Source organism: Zeus faber (assembly GCF_960531495.2).
Source record: "Zeus faber genome assembly, chromosome: 4".
NCBI lineage: Eukaryota > Metazoa > Chordata > Actinopteri > Zeiformes > Zeidae > Zeus > Zeus faber.
In genome coordinates this window covers 37180477-37189061 of record NC_137191.1, presented here as the reverse complement: position 1 = coordinate 37189061, position 8585 = coordinate 37180477, and positions in this window count along the sequence as shown.

The window sequence follows — 8585 nt, the reverse complement described above, 5'->3', positions numbered from 1 at the left end:
TGTTTTTAAACGTGTTTTAACACGTGTTTTTAAACGTGTTTTAACACATGCTTTTAAACGTGTTTTCACACATGCTTTTAAACGTGTTTTAACACATGTTTTTAAACGTGTTTTTACACATGTCGTTAAACGTGTTTTTACACATGTTTTCAAACGTGTTTTAACACGTGTTTTTAAACGTGTTTTAACACGTGTTTTTAAACGTGTTTTAACACATGCTTTTAAACGTGTTTTCACACGTGCTTTTAAACGTGTTTTAACACATGTTTTTAAACGTGTTTTTACACATGTCGTTAAACGTGATTTTACACATGTTTTCAAACGTGTTTTAACACGTGTTTTTAAACGTGTTTTAACACGTGTTTTTAAACGTGTTTTAACACATGCTTTTAAACGTGTTTTCACACGTGCTTTTAAACGTGTTTTAACACATGTTTTTAAACGTGTTTTTACACATGTCGTTAAACGTGTTTTTACACATGTTTTTAAACGTGTTTTTAAACATGTTTTTCAACGTGTTTTTAAACATGTTTTTAAACGTGTTTTTACACATGTTTTCAAACGTGTTTTAAATGTGTCTGTGTATCATGTGTTGTGTATTGTGTGTTATGTATTGTGTTTGTGTATCATTTGTTGTGTATTGTGTTTGTGTATCATGTGTTGTGTGTTGTGTATTGTGTTTGTGTATCATGTGCTGTGTGTTGTGTATTGTGTTTGTGTATCATGTGTTGTGTATTGTGTTTGTGTATCATGTGTTGTGTTTTGTGTTTGTGTATCATGTGTTGTGTGTTGTGTATTGTGTTTGTGTATCATGTGTTGTGTGTTGTGTTTGTGTATCATGTGTTGTGTATTGTGTGTTGTGTATTGTGTTTGTTTAGTCGTGTACCGTGTACAGTGTACTGTGTGCAGTTTAAAGTTCTTCTAGGCCTCGGGCACCACCCTGCGGCCTCCGCGGGTCCAACACGCAGCACCACTACATCCGGGGATTGGAGCCAATGCGGGAGTGCTTTAAACTGCAGTTCAGTCCGTGGCCTCAGAAAACTCCATTCAAGTCAATGGAGAAAGAAGAGCGTCCTCAAAGGAAAGAAGAGTCAAGGAGAGTAAAGGAGAGTCAAGAAGAGTCAAGGAGAGTAAAGGAGAGTCAAGAAGAGGCAAGAAGAGGCAAGGAGAGTCAAGGCGAGTCAAGGCGAGTCAAGAAGAGTCAAGGAGAGTAAAGGAGAGTCAAGAAGAGTCAAGGAGAGTTCAGGAGAGTCAAGAAGAGGCAAGGAGAGTCAAGGCGAGTCAAGAAGAGTCAAGGAGAGTCAAGAAGAGTCAAAGAGAGTCAAGAAGAAGCAAGGAGAGTCAAGAAGAGTCAAGGAGAGTCAAGAAGAGTCAAGGAGAGTCAAGAAGAAGCAAGGAGACTTAAGGAGAGTCAAGAAGAGTCAAGAAGAGGCAAGGAGAGTCAAGAAGAGTCAAGAAGAGTCAAGGAGAGTCAAGAATAGTCAAGAAGAGTCACGGAGAGTCAAGGAGAGTCAAGAAGAGTCAAGGAGAGTCAAGAAGAGTCAAGAAGAGTCAAGGAGAGTCAAGAAGAGTCAAGAAGAGTCAAGGAGAGTCAAGGAGAGTCAAGGAGAGTCAAGAAGAGTCAAGAAGAGTCAAGAAGAGTCAAGGAGAGTCAAGAATAGTCAAGAAGAGTCAAGGAGAGTCAAGGAGAGTCAAGAAGAGTCAAGAAGAGTCAAGAAGAGTCAAGGAGAGTCAAGAAGAGTCAAGAAGAGTCAAGGAGAGTCAAGAAGAGTCAAGAAGAGTCAAGGAGAGTCAAGGAGAGTACTTGTGCTCTAGCACCTGGGGTTAATTCATAATGTTATCCCAAACAGACCATAATATCACCAGAAGATAATGTTCAGTTTCTAAAAAGTTCAGATTATGTGATAATTACCATCATATCCAGAAACGTGTTGAATGTGTACTAATGCAGTACCACGGTAGCAGTCGTACTAATGCAGTAGTACTAATGCAGTACCACGGTAGTAGTAGTACTAATGCAGTAGTCCTAATGCAGGACCACGGTAGCAGTCGTATTAATGCAGTAGTACTAATGCAGGACCACGGTAGCAGTCTTACTAATGCAGTAGTACTAATGCAGCACCACGGTAGCAGTAGTACTAATGCAGTAGTACTAATGCAGTAGTACTATTGCAGTAGTAGTAATGCATTGGTACTAATGCAGTAGTAGTAGTAATGCTGTGGTAATAATTCAGTAGTACTTTTGCAGTAGTGCTAATGCAGTATCACAGTAGCAGTAGTACTTATGCAGTAATACCAATGCAGTAGTACTAATGCAGTAGTACTATTGCAGGAGTAATAATGCAGTAGTAGTAATGGAGTAGTACTATTGCAGTAGTACTATTTCAGTAGTAGTAATGCGGTAGTAATAATGCAGTAGTACTATTGCAGGAGTAGTAATGCAGTATAACTATTGCAGAAATACTACTGCAGTAGTACTAATCAAGTCGTACTCTTGCAGTAGTAGTAATGCAGTAGTACTATTGCAGTAGTAGTAATGCAGTAGTGGTAATGCAGTAGTACTATTGAAAGAGTAGTAATGCAGTGGTACTATTGCAGTAGTCCTTATGCAGTTCCACAGTAGCAGTAGTACTAATGCAGTAATACTAATGCAGTAGTACTAATGCAGTACCACAGTAGCAGTAGTACTAATGCAGTATTACTAATGCAGTAGTACTAATGCAGTAGTTGTAATGCAGAAGTACTATTGCAGTAGTACTATTGCAGTAGTTGAACTCTCTGCCTCGGTGAGTCACTGCTCCGCATCCACATCCAATCACTTCATCGTCTCCGGAGGCGGAAAATGAGAAGAAACCGCGAGAAAAAGATTTAATCTGAGACCTGCAGAGCGGGTTCAATCTGAACAGTCACCTAGGTAACTTTAACTATAGTAAGAGTAACAAATAGTAACTATGGTACCGGCAGCTATAGTAACAGTAGCTACGGTTACTATGGCAACAGTAAATACGGTAACAGTAACTATGGCAACAGTAACAACGGTAACTGTAACAACAGTAACTATGGTAAATTAACAACCGTAAAAGGAACTATGGTAACAGTAACTACTGTAACGGTAAATGGGAGCAGTACTGTTACCGTTACCAACCAGTAGTTACTGTTGACATAGTTATTGTTGCGATAGTTACTGTTTTAACTGTTACCATAGTTAGTTACTATGATAACAGATACTACAGTAACTATGGTAACAGTAACTACGTAACAGTAATTACAATAACTATGGTAACAATAGCTACGGAACAAGATTCAAGATTCAAGATTTTTTATTTGTCACATACATATACATACTTCCATACATATATGCAGTGAAATGTAATGCAACGCACCCGGTGATAGCACACAATAAGTCCTAGGAAAAAGTACTAAAATAAAATAAAATAAAAAGTAGAAAATTCCCTTCTAATAGACCGACTAACTGACTCCTAAAACGTAATACAGTAAGTGGAATACTTATAGAATAAGATAAAAAATATATAGAATAAAATACAATAAAAAATAAATTGAAATAAAATGGAATAGGTTGAAGGAATATGCCTATGTATATACAGATATGTGCATTTAAAGTGGCATGTGAATTAAAGTGGCATGTGAATGTGAATAGTGTGAGGTAGTGTTTGGGATAATACAGCACAGTATACAACAGTACGGCGCAGCAATACGGCATCACGAACAACCCTGAACAGTGATACAGTATGCGGTACAGTATGCTACATACAGTACAGTAGGTAGTGGAGCCTAGTGCATGGCTCAGTTAGGACCCCTGGTGAGGTCAGCGTTGACAGTTCTGATGGCTTGAGGGAAGAAACTCCATCTCAGTCTCTCTGTTCTCGCTGTGTGACTGTGGAGGCGCTTGCCTGACCGCAGCAGCTGAAACAGTCCGTTGTTGGGGTGATGAGGATCCTTCATGATCCTGCAGCTCTGCTACTACACCTCCTGGTGTATAACTCCTGCAAGGGGGGGAGGGTAGTTCCAGTGGTACGTTCAGCTGAACGCACCACCCTCTGCAGGGCCCGCCTGTCCTGGGCAGTACAGTTCCCAAACCAGGCAGTGATGTTGCCTGTCAGGATGCTCTCCACTGCTCCAGAGTAGAAGGACTTGAGGATCCTCACCGAGACCCGGAATTTCCTCAGCTGCCTGAGGTGGTAGAGACGCTGCCTCGCCTTTCTCACCAGAGTGTCTGTGTGAACAGTCCATGTTAAGTCCTCTGTGATGTGGACTCCCAGATATCTGAAGCTGCTCACCCTATCGACAGAAGTCCCATTAATCCACAAGGGCGCGTGCGTCCTCGATTGTGATCCACGCCTAAAGTCCACAATCAGCTCCTTGGTTTTGCTGACGTTCAGGTGTAGGCTGTTGTCCTGGCACCAGAGTGACAGGTCAGCCACCTCCTCGCGGTAGGCCTTCTCATCGCAGTCGGTGATCAGGCCCACGACCACGGTGTCGTCAGCAAACTTGATGATGGTGTTGGAGCTGGACCTGGCCACACAGTCATGTGTGTACAGGGAGTACAGTAGGGGGCTGAGGACGCAGCCCTGGGGGGGATCCTGTGTTCAGGGTGAGGGAGCTTGACATGTACTTCCCCACCTTGACCACCTGGGGGCGGCCTGTGAGGAAGTCCAGGATCCAGGTGCACAGCGGAGCATTCAATCCTAGCTCCAACAACTTGACAGCCAGTCTGGTGGGGACTATGGTGTTGAAAGCTGAACTATAATCAATGAACAGCATTCTCACATAGGCCCCCTTCTGGTCATCCAGGTGCGTGAGCGTGGTGTGCAGTACCTGGGAGACCGCGTCATCCCTGGATCTGTTCTGCCGGTACGCGAACTGCAACGGGTCCAAGGTGCGGGGGAGGGAGGCGCAGATGTAATCCTTAATCAGCCTCTCGAAACACTTCATGACCACCGAGGTGAGGGCCACCGGACGGTAGTCATTCAGGCAGGTTGGAGAGGCCATCTTCGGGACAGGAACGACGGTGGACCTCTTGAAACAGGATGGGACCACTGATTCAGCCAGGGAGATGTTGAATATTGTGGTGAACACCGGAGCTAGCTGGTTAGCACAGGTCTTCAGTACTCGTCCAGATATGCCGTCTGGGCCCGCAGCTTTCCTGGTGTTCACCCGCATCAGAGCCCTCCTGACCTCTTGCACGGACACTGAGAGTGCGCGCTCGTCCCCAGCGGTGTAACTCCAATTAGCCGGCGAGCTAGCGGTGCTGCTGCCAGACTCGAACCGCGCATAAAAGGAGTTCAGTTGGTTGGCCAGGGAGGCGTCCACACTCGTGGCTGGGGAGGAGCTGCTCTTGTAGTTTGTTATTGTTCGCAGCCCCTCCCACAAGCGTCTTGTGTCCCCCCGCTCCATCTGCAGCTCCACGGTGTCTCTGTACGTCTGTTTGGCGTCCCTCACCGCCCTCCGCAGATTGTACGACGCCGCTTTGTAGTTGGCCATGTTGCCAGATACAAGTCCGTCGTTGTAAGCGGCCGTGCGCGCATTCAGAGCGCAGCGGATGGATTTATCAACCCATGGTTTCTGGTTTGGAAATATCCGAACTTTCACCGTGGGAACGATTTAATCCGCGAGCGTAGCCACAAAACTCACTACAACCTCCGTAAACTCGCTGACGTCACTTGAACTCGCTTGGAACATGTCCCAGTCTACGTCAGTCAGAGCGTCCTGAAGCGCAGCCTCCGATTGGTCCGTCCACCGCTTCACTTCCCTCGTCATCACCAGATCCCGCGCGATCAGAGGCCTATCAGAACAGTAACTATCGTAACGGTAACTACGGTAACAGTAATTACAGTAAAATTAACTATGGCAACTATGGTAACAGTAAGTACGGTAACAGTAATTACGGTAACAGCAACTATAGTAACAGTACCTATGGTAACAGTACCTATGGTAAAAGTAACTACGGTAACAATAATTACAGTAACAGTAACTATAGTTACAGTAACTATGGTAACAGTAACTATGGTGAAATTAACTTTGGTAACATTAACTATGGTAACAGTAACAACGGTAACAGTAACTACGGAACAGTAACTACAGTAACTGCCTAACATTAATTTCAATAACTATGGTAACAGTAACTACGGTAACAGTAACTATAGTAGCAATAACAGTAACAGCAATAACTATAGTAACAGTACCTATGGTTACAGTAACTTTGGTAACATTAACTATGGAAACAGTAACTTCAGTCCCAGCAACTACAGTAACTATGGTAACATTAACTATGGAAACAGGAACTACGGTAGCAGTAACTACAGTAACTATGGTTACATTAACTATGGAAGCAGGACCTACGGTAACAGTAACTACAGTTACTATGGCAACATTAACTATGGAAACAGTAACTACGGCAGCCGTAGCTACAGTAACCATGGTAACATTAACTATGGAAACACTAACTACGGTAACAGTAACTATGGTACCATTAACAATGGAAACAGTAACTACAGTAACCATGGTGACATTAACTATGGAAACAGTAACTACGGTAATAGTAACTACAGTAACTACGGTAACTATGGAAACAGCAACTACAGTAGCAACAGTTATAGCGGTAACAGTAACTACGGTAACAGTAACTACGGTAACAGTTGCTATGGTAACAGTAACTAAGGTAGCAGTGACAACAGTAACTATGTTAACAGTAACTACCGTGTGTTTACAGTAACAGTAGTAGCTATAGTAACTATAGATACTATGGTATCCATCCATCTATTTAGGTAGACGGATGGATGGACAGATATATGGATGGATGGATAGATAGATAGACAGACAGACAGACAGACAGACGGATAGATGGCTAGATGGGTAGATAGATGGGTAGACAGACAGACAGACAGATAGATAGACAGACCCATAGATATATAGATAGATAGATCAATAGATGAATAGATAGATAGATAGGGTAGCTAAATAGACAGACAAACAGACAGACAGACAGATAGATAGATAGATGGATAGATAGACAGACAGATAGATAGATAGACAGACAGATAGATAGATAGATAGATAGATAGACAGATAGATAGATAGATAGATAGATAGATAGATAGATAGATAGATAGATAGATAGATAGATAGATAGATAGATAGATAGATAGATAGATACAGACAGACAGACAGACAGACAGACGGATATTTCTCTGTTTACCAGAAGCAGCACCATCCCTCAGCAGTGACTCATAGCAGGAAGTCAGTTAACGGTCCAGCAGGAAGTGATGCGGGTTCCAGGCCTGGACCCAGGGGAGGTCAAATCCCTTCCAGACACTGCGTCCTCCTCATCACCTCCTCCACCTCCTCCACCTCCTCCACCTCCTCCACACCCATCTTCTGCTTTGGGATCAACACAGAGAAGACAGATGGAATAATTAGAAATAACAGATGATAATGATGATATGAACAACACGTTGAGCACCAGGTCAACAGGAAGTACCACAAGTCAACAGGAAGCAGTGAAGTAGAAGAATGAACACATCACAACATCATCATCATCATCATCATCATCATCATCATCATCTCTGCACGGGGCCCCGCCTCCTGCAGGGCCCCGCCTCCTCCAGGCCCCGCCAGGAGCAGTGGTGCTTGGGGACCAATTCCAGATGATGGATCCATGTTGTGGTCAGGGACCGGACAGGAAGTGGAGGAGATGCAAACAGAAAGGCCCTGATCAGGAAATCACCAACCAGCACCTCCTCCAATATACATATACATATGGATATAGATATATGGATATGGATATGGATATATGGATATGGATATAGATATATGGATATGAATATAGATATATGGATATGGATATAGATATATGGATATGAATATAGATATATGGATATGGATATAGATATATGGATATGAATATAGATATATGGATATGGATATAGATATATGGATATGGATATGGATATGAATATGGATATGAATATATATATGGATATGGATATGAATATAGATATATAGATATGAATATGGATATGAATATATATATGGATATGGATATGAATATAGATATATAGATATGAATATGGATATGAATATATATATGGATATGGATATGAATATAGATATATAGATATGAATATGGATATGAATATATATATGGATATGGATATGAATATAGATATATAGATATGTATATGTGGATATAGATATAGATATAGAGATAGATATAGATATATGGATGTGGATATGAATATAGATATATCGATATATCTATATATCCATATCCATATATCTATATATCCATATCCATATATCTATATATCCATATCCATATATCTATAAATCCCTATCCATATATCTATATATCCATATCCATATATCTATATATCCATATCCATATATCTATAAATCCCTATCCATATATCTATACATCTATATATCCATATATCTATATATCCATATCCATATATCTATACATCTATATATCCATATATCTATATATCCATATCCATAGAGCTATATATCTATTATCCATATATCTATATATCCATACATCTATATATCCAAATATCGACATATCT